Consider the following 12,012-nt stretch of genomic DNA (forward strand, 5'->3'; position numbering starts at 1 on the left):
AACTAACTCTGAATTTTGAGGACAAAATTCTTAATTAGGTGGATAGGATGTAAACCTCACAAAAATAATGAATAATCAGCCAATAATTGAATTATTATTTAAAGAAATTAAGGAATTAAATTTTATAGTTTAAAGAAGTAAAAATAAATTAAAATATGAATTTTAACACTAATTTTAAAGATTTTGGGCCCAAAATTGGGCCGTTGGGCCGTACCAGTCGAACCGGGCCCACATTGGGCCCAAGGCCCAACCAATTCACCCTCATTTATTAGCCTCAGCCATTCCTCCTTTCTTCATCAAAGAGAAGCATGCTAGTTTTGGGAAAGGGGAGCAAAGTAAGAACAGAAAACCCTAACCTCACATTCAATTCCACTTATCTCTCAATCCGGAGCTCCGATCGCCGCACTGTTTGCGGCTATCGACCATCGCGTCGAGCTCTACAAATACATTTGAACAAAGTGGTAAGAAAATTTCATTTCTCACCTAGTCCTTTACCCTCTTCAATTTTAAAATTTTGAATCATTGGTATTGAGATATTGTGAAATCTTGATGTTTAGGATCAAATTAGCATTGGGAGTTTGTTGGATCTTGTCCTAAATGTTCATCGGTACAGTGAAGAACCTCTAACCCTTTTGAAATTGTTGAAATAGCAAATCCTATGTTGATTTTAGTGATATTTGTGTGGAATTAGATTGAATTATGTGAATTAGAACTAAATTGATGAAGTTAGAGACATGAATTGAGTGTTAGGAGCTGGAAATCCATTTGGTGAAGGCTTGGAGCTTATGAATTATAGATATTTAAGGTGTTCCAGGCTTAGGAAAGAATCGGCCAAGGTATGGTTTTTGTTTCTCGTAGATAATATGTAATGTAACGTGAAAACGTAGGCTAATTGATCATAGGATATCTTAAATTATGTAAACTTGTTAAAGTTTAGTAAATTTGGTGATAATGTTGAGTTTCTTTATGAGAATGTGTTATTTAGTGATGATTGTGATAATGATAGATTGATATGTAGGAATATCATTGTTGTTTTTTTGGTTGAGAAAAATTGTTGAATGTATGTGTGGAATTGTCAAATGATTGAAGGAAGATTGGGTGTTGGTATGAGGTGAGGTGGTTGGAAAATATGTGTGTATGTTTTGGAGAATCTTAGTGCTGTTTTGGATATAAAACTTTGCTTTAAAATTGAGGATTTAGAAAGAGTAGAGATTTTAGTGTTTTTGTTAAAACTCGATTTTTGACCAACTTCAGCGGGTCGTAACTTGGCTTCCAGACCCTCAAATTTTTCAAACTTGTTTCAAATAAAAATTGGGTCTGTAAAGTTTATGCTGTTTAAAGAACGTACTAAAAATAATTTTTAACGAAAAAGTCATGCACGTTTAAAGTTTGGTGTCAAAATTTGAAATTCTGCAGACTTAACAGCTTTTTGCAACTAATGCTGGGCTCGCGTATGGGAACACACATGCGACGCGGACCCTGGGATTTGCCCAGACGTCCCGTGTATGCCGGCGTGTGCGTGCATACGTGGAATGGGAAGACATATAGGTCGTGTACGTGTGCAGTACCACGCGACGCAGAAAAGCTTCCCCACCCAAAGGGCTCGCTTACACGAACAAGGGTCACGTACGCGAGATGAAAAAATTTACACCTCCACGTACGTAAAACATGGCATGCGTACGCGGGACCCCTATTTTGGCTGAAAATGATATTTTTGAACGTTTAACTAATCATCTAGCTTTCTAACCGTTATAACTACCTTCTAAGGCTCATTCCCTAGTTTTTTTTTTAAGTAAAGGGGGAAGAGTGTACCATTGAGGGAGGTTGTAGAGGGAAGAACTTGAATTGAGACTTTTAAATAAAGTTGAATATTGTATGAATGATGATGAAATTAATGTTGATCAATTGAGGAAGTGTGAAGTGTCAAAATTATTATGAATGAAGGTTATATCGATAATGATTGACTGATATTGAATGATTATGTCATATGAACTTCTATTATCTGAGATACGAGTTTTTCTCGGCAGATGCAGTGACTTACCACCACTTGCTTCAAGTTGAGACTTGATACTCTTGGGGATAAAGTGTAGGATGATTAGAAAAGGTGTTTAAAATATTGTATGGAGTCAACCATATTAAAATATTGAACTATTAATTTGTGACTCTCTTGCTAAATCTTCACTGAGTTAATTTTTTTCTTTTGCTAAAAATCATCAGAGTTGAATTTGTTATTGATTATCATCACTGAACCTTAAATTTGTTACTGTCTTGCTCAAATAATCACCTAGTTCCTTTAAACTTTTACGACATGATTTGCTTTTGAGTTTGTATAATACATAAAACTATTTTGATTGCTCTAATTTTGCATCAAAACAAGTGTAATAACCCGTGCCATGCACGTGATAAGATTAAAATTATAATTTTAAGTTGTTTTGTTAAAATTAATTTGAATTATAATAATTTGATTAATAAAAAAGTAATATGTTATGTATTGTTCGTTTTTTTTAATCTAGTGTTAAGTATATCAACTCTAAAGTCATTATTAATCGGTTTTAGTAATCTAATTTTTCAATAAATCATTCATATATACTCAATGTGACCATAAATAACCTAGTAATATTTTTCACTAACAAATTTTTATATGTTATTTTACCCTGAAGTAAGAACATATCAAAATCAGCTTAAAATGAAGAATAAATTATTAGAGAATTCTAATGCACAAAGTTCTCTAATAAATAATAAATAATTTAAAACCACTAATATTTATTTAATACACCATATGCTAATACTAAGAGTATTTTCAAAAAAGATATATTCGTAAAAATAGATATAATATGATTAATTACAAATATAACATAAACAAATATGTTAAATAAAAAGTTAAACCAATATGCTTACCAATGCCTTTATTAAATTTTGCAAATTAGAGAATAAGTATGTATTCGGTTGTTTAGTGATCACATAGATAATTGAATAATTGAGTTGTAAATTGATCTCACAGAGTGCACCTTATTTTTTCTCATCTCTAAATAAAAGTAAGAATTAAGTGAAATAAGTAGTAATATATAAAAAGATAAAATATTTTACATATGTATATATAATTGTTACAAAACAAAATCTTATTGTGAAATATTAAAATTTCACATACTCCAAATCATGAAGATCAACCACAATGTAATGGTTACTTCTTATTTTTTATCATGATATAAGCTCTTCTTTTCCGGTCAAGAGTCCAATAACATCTAATTAAAAAAAATGAATTAAAAGTATCAAATTAGGGACAAATAAATGAATAACATAATAACTTACTTATAAATTAAAGAAATTTTACCAATTTATTTTATATTAAACGATAAAACTAACAATATATTAATAAAATAATATACCTTTGAAAAAGTCCCAATACAATTTTAAACATTTGCATTATTTAAAACCACTAATATTTATTTAATACACCATATTCAAATACTAAGAGTATTTTCTAAAAAGATATATTCATAAAAATAGATATAATATGGTTACAAATATGACATAAACAAATATGTTAAATAAAAGATAAACCAATATGCTTACCAATGCCTTTGTTAAATTTTACAAATTGGAGAATAATATATATTCGGTTGTTTGGTGATCACGTAGATAATTGAATAATTAAGTTGTAAATTGATCTCACAGTATGCACCTTATTTTTTCTTATTTCTAAATAAAAGCAAGAATTAAGAAAAATAAGTAGTAATATATAATGAAAAAGATAAAATATTTTACATATGTATAGATAATTGTTACAAAACAAAATCTCATTGTGAAATATTAAAATTTTACATACTCCAAATTATGAAGATCAACCGCAATGTAATGGTCACTTCTTCCTGTTTTTGATCATAATATAAGCTCTTATTTTCCAGTCAAAAGTCCAATAACATCTAATTGAAAAAAAAAAGAAAAATATAAAATTAAGGACAAATAAATGAATAACATAATAAATTACTTATAAATTAAAAAAATTTTCCAATTTATTTTATATTAAACAATAAAACTAACAATATATTAATAAAAGGATATACCTTTAAAAAAGTTGCAATACAATTTTAAACATTTGCATAAATAAACTATTAAAATTTATGTTATCGATAAAATGATACTATTATATAATTTCTTGGCAAACATTAAAATAAAAAAATAATTTTGTGTAGACTAATACAAAATAACTACGTACCAAATAAGTTGGATTGTTCATTTGTTTGTTTCAATATATCAGCATGAGCAAGAAAATTAAAATGATTGTTAGAAATTTTACGATCATCGACCGTATTTATTATACATGACTCCTTCTTAAAAGTTATTCTACACACATGTACAGTCGGAAGATAAATTCCGATTCCTTAATCACAAAATCTAAGAAGACATTGACCTTCCCCTCAATCAGTTTATTCTCAAACATCTTTGCCAAATAATTATTGATTGAACAATGAATTTTATTACAGTGTAAAACAAATTAAATATAAAAGTTATTAGCATTATAAAGTTATTAAATGGCACTGTCTTTGATTGCAAGGGTTTACTTATCAAATAAATTTAAAATTACGAACAAAAAATATTTATAAATTGGACATAGCATCACTCGAAAGAATCATGAAAAATAATTAACTAACTTTAACATCTATTACAACAATTTCTATGTAAGCCGTCTTGCTCATGTTAAATTTGGATGAGACTTTTCATAACCTTATAATTCTTGCCTTTATTTTCCAAACGTTTTCATCACATAATCTACCATAGGTAATACTATTGATAGAATCGTAGCTAGTAGCCATAAGGTATGAAAAATAAAAAATAGAAGAAGAACAATGTCTTAATTATGAATTCTCCAAATGATAAATAATTGTAAAAATTTACTATTACTCATTATATATATATATATATACACGGTAATAATTAGCCAATATTTTTAATGGAGATACTTGCTATAATTAGGTGAAAATTATGCCATTATATTTTATTAACATTTATGATTAATTCAATGAAGATACTTGCTCACTATATATGTTATCTACATTAATTATATGTCAATATTTTTAGGAAAGAACTAAAACAGGAGATATATAAATATATATAATATTATTGCTGTATAGGAAGCAGATATAAATTACTATGTTCTTTTTTATTATGTTATACAACTTAAAATTATAGTATCATGTTACTATTAATTGTAGATACTTGCTACAATTATATCAAATTTAATTATGACTCCAAATAAATAAAATATATAACAATCAATATTATTTTTTTTACATTTAATATTTACTGTAAATATAAAAAGTAAAATAATTAATGAATAAAAATAGGAGTAAAAAATAAAACATATTAATTAAAATTCAATTTGTTAAATAATTAATCTTGTGTCCATACAATATTATTCATACCCTGGCCCAACACTAAGGTCCAGGCCCAAATGAAAGGCCCAATCCAAAGATTGGGTCTCATTCGACACCGACCTTCTCTTAAGAAGTCAGTCTCAACAACGACTTGGTCTAAAGAAGTCGGGGACGCAAATTAGCTGGCAGATAACACTCATTCAAATAAGTAACTGCCCCTAAAATCTCTCAATCCACTTCCAGGAGCCATATCTCAACTTCCTTAAGATAAAGGGACGGTTATCCTCCTTAAGAGGTGGAACTACTTCAACGGTAGTTATTGGTTCACCACTATAAATACACTGACACCCCTCAGGTATCTCTAAGTTCCAATACTCTCTAAACTTGCTTACACCCTTGCTGACTTAGGCATCAGAGTGTCTTTGCAGGTACTACCTCCCATTCTCTCACGCCTACATGTCGGACGGAGGCCCCCAAACGCAAACCTGCCCGGAGGCTTTCATCCTCAGATGATTGGGCCAACCCAACGAGTCCAGCCCATTAATCTCCGGTTAGAAACCATATTATCTGTCGCTTTGGATCACCACGAGCAATCGTGAGTGGTCAAGGCACTCATTTTTGTAACAGGAGATTGACCGCTCTACTAAAGAAGCACGGCGTTATTCACCAGGTAGCTACTGCTTACCACCCACAAACTAATGGGCAAGCAGAGGTGTCTAACAGAGAGATAAAGCATATCCTGGAGAAGATAGTCAAGCCTTATAGGAAGGACTGGAGCACTAGGTTACAAGATGCGCTTTGGGCATACCGGACAGTGTACAAGACACCTATAGGGATGCGCCCCTTCCGCCTAGTTTATGGAAAGGCCTGTCACCTCCCAGTAGAGGTAGAACATAAAGCATTCTGGGCGGTAAGAGAGATCAACATGGGATTTGAGAAGGCCGGAGCTGAAAGGAAGATGCAACTAGCAGAACTGGAGACCCTTTAACTCGAAGCTTATGACAACTCCAAATTATACAAAGAGAAGATGAAGGCTGTGCATGACAAGCATATCAAGAGAAGAGAGTTCAGACCTGGAGATCTGGTTCTCCTTTACAACTCAAGGCTGAGGCTCATGCCAGGCAAGTTGAGATCAAGATGGGAAGGTCCCTACAGAGTACAGAAGATAGAGCCATACGGAGTCTTTCACCTGAGTCACTGATGAGCGGATAATTTATACACTTTTTGGCATTGTTTTTAGTATGTTTTAGTAGGATCTAGTTACTTTTAGGGATTTTTTATTAGTTTTTATGTTAAATTCATATTTCTGGACTTTACTATAATTTTGTGTGTTTTTCTGTAATTTCAGGTATTTTCTGGCTGAAATTGAGGGACTTGAGCAAAAATCAGATTCTGGCTGTTGGATTCTAACCTCCCTGCACTCAAAGTGGATTTTCTGGAGCTACTGAACTCCAAATGGCACGCTCTCAACGGCGTTGGAAAGTAGACATCCAGCGCTTTCCAGCAATATATAATAGTCCATACTTTGCCCGAGTTTAGATGACGCAAAAGGGCGTTGAACGCCAGTTCTACGCTGCAGTCTGGAGTTAAACGCCAGAAACACGTCACGAACCAGAGTTGAACGCCAAAAACACGTTACAACTTGGCGTTCAACTCCAAAAGAAGCCTCTGCACGTGTAAACTTCAAGCTCAGCCCAAGCACACACCAAGTGGGCCCCGAAAGTGGATTTATGCATCAATTACTTACTTCTGTAAACCCTAGTAACTAGTTTAGTATAAATAAGACTTTTTACTATTGTATTAGACATCTTCGGATCATCTTGGGACGTTTAGTTCTTAGATCATGGGGGCTGGCCATTCGGCGATGCCTAGACCTTCATCACTTATATATTTTCAACGGTAGAGTTTCTACACTCCATAGATTAAGGTGTGGAGCTCTGCTGTTCCTCATGATTTAATGCAAAGTACTACTATTTTATATTCAATTCAACTTATTCCGCTTCTAAGATATCCATTCGCACCCAAGAACATGATGAATGTGATGATTATGTGACACTCATAATCATTCTCACTTATGAACGCGTTCCTGACAAACACTTCCATTCTACATGCAAACAAGCTAGAATGAGTATCTCTTAGATATCTAATACAGGGGACCGAGTCCGAGATATTAGAATCTTCGTGGTATAAGTTAGAACCCATGGATGGCCATTCCTGAGATCCGGAAAGTCTAATCCTTGTCTGTGGTATTCTGAGTAGGATTTGGGAAGGGATGGCTGTAACGAACTTCAAACTTGTGAGTGCTGGGCGTAGTGACAGACGCAAAAGGAGGGTGAACCCTATTCCAGTATGATCGAGAACCTCCAGATGATTAGTCGTGCCGTGACAGAGCATTTGGACCATTTTCATAGAGAGGATGGGATGTAGCCATTGACAACGGTGATGCCCTATATAAAGCTTGCCATGGAAAGGAGTAGGAAGGTTTGGATGAAGACAGCAGGAAAGCAGAGGTTCAGAGGAACGGAAGCATCTCTATACACTTATCTGAAATTCTCACCAATGAATTACATAAGTATTTCTATCTTTATTTTCTGTTTATTTATTATTATTATTCGAAAACTCCACAACCATTTGATATCCGCCTGACTGAGATTTACAAGATGACCATAGCTTGCTTCATACCAACAATCTCCGTGGGATCGACCCTTACTCACGTAAGGTTTTATTACTTGGACGACCCAGTGCACTTGCTGGTTAGTTGTATCGAAGTTGTGACAAATTATAAATTAAGATTAGAGCACCAAGTTTTTGGAGCCATTATCAGGGATCACAATTTCGTGCACCAAGTTTTTGGCGCCGTTGCAGGGGATTGTTCGAGTTTGGACAACTGACGGTTCATCGTGTTGCTCAGATTGGGTAATTTTCTTCTTATTTTATTTTCAAAAAGTTTTCAAAAATTTTTCAAAAATATTTTCTTCTTTTCTCGTTTTTCCCAATTAATATTCGAAAAAAAAAATTTTCCCTTTTTTTTCTAAAAATTATTTCAGAATTTTTAAGAATGAATTCTAGTGTTTCATGATGATTTGTTGAATCCTGGCTGGTTGTAAAGCCATGTCTAAATTCCATTGGACTGAGGATTCAACTAATCACTTCAATGCATGTAATAGCATACTAAAGCTTGGCTGGCTATTAAGACATGCCTAACCCTCAGATTGGAGCTTTAGACTAAGAGTACAAGATTCCTGGAATTCATATTAAAAATTTTGAAATCCTTATTTTTTTTTAAATAATTCTCGAAAAATATAAAATAAAAATACAAAAAATCATAAAATCATAAAATCAAAAATATTTTGTGTTTCTTGTTTGAGTCTTGAGTCAATTTTTAAGTTTGGTATCAATTGCATTTTTTCTAAAAAATTTTTATGCATTTTTCGAAAATTCATGCATTCATAGTGTTCTTCATGATCTTCAAGTTGTTCTTGGCCAATCTTCTTGTTTGATCTTCATATTTTCTTGTTTTGTGTCTTTTCTTGTTTTTCATATGCATTCTTGCATTCATAGTGTCCATACATGAAAGATTTCTAAGTTTGGTGTCTTGCATGTTTTTTTTTCTTGAAAATTTTTCAAAAAAATAAGTTCTTGATGTTCATCTTGACATTCAAAGTGTTCTTGGTGTTCATCTTGACATTCATGGTGTTCTTGCATGCATCACATGTTTAGATCCAAAATTTTCATGCATTGCATCATTTTCATGTTTTTCTCTTTCATCATTAAAAATTCAAAATTCAAAAAAATATCTTTCCCTTTTTCACTCATAAATTTCGAAAATTTGGATTGACTTTTTAAAAAATTTTTAAAATTTAGTTGTTTCCTATATGTCAAATCAAATTTTCAATTTAAAAATCTTATCTTTTTCAAAATATTTTTCAAAAATCATATCTTTTTCATTTTTCTTATTTATTTTCGAAAATTTTAAAAATATTTTAAAAAAAAAAAATCTTTTTCTTAATTTTATATCATATTTTCGAAAATATCATCAACAATTAATGTTTTGATTCAAAAATTTCAAGTTTGTTACTTACTTGTTAAGAAAGATTCAAACTTTAAGTTCTAGAATCATATCTTGTGATTTCTTGTGAATCAAGTCATTAATTGTGATTTTAAAAATCAAATCTTTTTCAAAACTAATTTCAATCATATCTTTTCAAAAATATCTTCTTATCTTATCTTTTTCAAAATCATATCTTTTTAATCATATCTTTTCATATCATATCTTTTTCAAATATCTTTTCTAACTTCTTATCTTTTTATCTTTTAAAAATTGATTTTCAAAATTTATTTCAACTAACTAATTAACTTTTTGTTTGTTTCTTATATTTTTCAAAACTACCTAACTAACTATCCCTCTCTAAATTTCGAAAATACCTCCCTCTTTTTCAAAAATTCTTTTTAGTTAATTAATTGTTTAAATTTTAATTTTAATTCTCCTTTAATTTTCGAAAATCATCAACTCCTTTTCAAAAATAATTTTCGAAAATTTCCCTCTCTCATCTTCTTCTATTTATTTAATTACTTACTACTACTTCTCTTCATCTCATATCTCTACTATCCTCACCCTTGTGTTTGGATTCTCCTCCCTTCTCTTTCCTTACATTACATTCTTTTCTTCTTCTACTCACACAAAGGAATCTCTATACTGTGACATAGAGGATTTCATATTTTCTTTGTTATTCCCTTCTTTGTCATATGAGCAGGAGCAAGGACAAGAACATTCTTGTTGAAGCAGATCCTGAACCTGAAAGGACTTTGAACAGGAAACTAAGAGAAGCTAAAATACAACAATCCGGAGACAACCTTACAGGAATTTTTGAACAGGAAGAGGAGATGGCAGCCAAAAATAACAATAATGCAAGGAGGATGCTTGGTGACTTTACTGCACCTAATTCCAATTTACATGGAAGAAGCATCTCCATTCCTGCCATTGGAGCAAACAATTTTGAGCTGAAACCTCAATTAGTTTCTTTGATGTAGCAAAACTGCAAGTTTCATGGACTTCCATCTGAAGATCCTTTTCAGTTCTTAACTGAATTCTTGCAGATCTGTGATACTGTTAAGACTAATGGAGTAGATCCTGAAGTCTACAGGCTTATGCTTTTCCCATTTGCTGTAAGAGACAGAGCTAGAGTATGGTTGGACTCTCAACCTAAAGATAGCCTGAACTCTTGGGATAAGCTGGTCACGGCTTTCTTAGCCAAGTTCTTTCCTCCTCAAAAGTTGAGTAAGCTTAGAGTGGATGTTCAAACCTTCAGACAGAAAGAAGGTGAATCCCTCTATGAAGCTTGGGAGAGATAAAAGCAACTGACCAAAAAGTGTCCTTCTGACATGCTTTCAGAATGGACCATCCTGGATATATTCTATGATGGTCTGTCTGAATTAGCTAAGATGTCATTGGATACTTCTGCAGGTGGATCCATTCACCTAAAGAAAACGCCTGCAGAAGCTCAAGAACTTATTGACATGGTTGCTAATAACCATTTTATGTACACTTCTGAGAGGAATCCTGTGAGTAATGGGACGCCGCAGAAGAAGGGAGTTCTTGAAATTGATACTCTGAATGCCATATTGGCTCAGAATAAAATATTGACTCAGCAAGTCAATATGATTTCTCGGAGTCTGAATGGAATGCAAGCTGCATCCAACAGTACTCAAGAGGCATCTTCTGAAGAAGAAGCTTATGATCCTGAAAACCCTGCAATAGCAGAGGTGAATTACATGGGTGAACCATATGGAAACACCTATAATCCCTCATGGAGAAATCACTCAAATCTCTCATAGAAGGATCAACAAAAGCCTCAACAAGTCTTTAATAATGGTGGAAGAAACAGGTTTAGCAATAGCAAGCCTTCTCCATCATCCACTCAGCAACAGACAGAGAACTCTGAACAAAATACCTCTAATTTAGCAAACCTAGTCTCTGATCTATCTAAGGCCACTCTGAGTTTCATGAATGAAATAAGGTCCTCCATTAGAAATTTGGAGGCACAAGTGGGCCAGCTGAGTAAGAAGATCACTGAAACTCCTCCTAGTGCTCTCCCAAGCAATACAGAAGAAAATCCAAAAGGAGAGTGCAAGGCCATTGATATAACCATCATGGCCGAATCCAAGAAGGAAGGGGAGGACGTGAATCCCAAGGAGGAAGACCTCCTGGGACGTCCAGTGGTCAACAATGAGTTTCCCTTTGAGGAACCAAAGGACTCTGAGGCTCATCTAGAGACCATAGATATTCCATTAAACCTTCTTACGCCCTTCATGAGCTCTGATGAGTATTCTTCTTCTGAAGAGAATGAGGATGTTACTGAAGAGCAAGTTGCCAAGTTCCTTGGTGCAATCATGAAGCTAAATGCCAATTTATTTGGTAAAGAGACTTGGGGAGATGAACCTCCCCTGTTTACCAATGAACTAAATGCATTGGATCAACTGAGATTGTCTCAGAAGAAACAGGATCCTGGAAAGTTCCTAATACCTTGTACCATAGGCACCATAACCTTTGAGAAGGCTCTATGTGACCTTGGGTCAGGAATAAACCTCATGCCACTCTCTGTAATGGAGAAACTGGGAATCTTTGAGGTGCAAGCCG

At 33.0% G+C, this 12,012-nt stretch overlaps 1 non-coding gene across 1 annotated transcript; it reads right to left on the minus strand.

Moving 5' to 3' along the window:
• Positions 1-10,655: 10,655 nt before the first annotated feature.
• LOC112739162 (small nucleolar RNA R71) lies at positions 10,656-10,763 on the minus strand. Its single transcript, XR_003170100.1, has one exon. It is a non-coding gene; the product is annotated as a small nucleolar RNA R71 (small nucleolar RNA).
• Positions 10,764-12,012: the final 1,249 nt, after the last annotated feature.

This window comes from Arachis hypogaea, chromosome 13 (assembly GCF_003086295.3).
Source record: "Arachis hypogaea cultivar Tifrunner chromosome 13, arahy.Tifrunner.gnm2.J5K5, whole genome shotgun sequence".
NCBI lineage: Eukaryota > Viridiplantae > Streptophyta > Magnoliopsida > Fabales > Fabaceae > Arachis > Arachis hypogaea.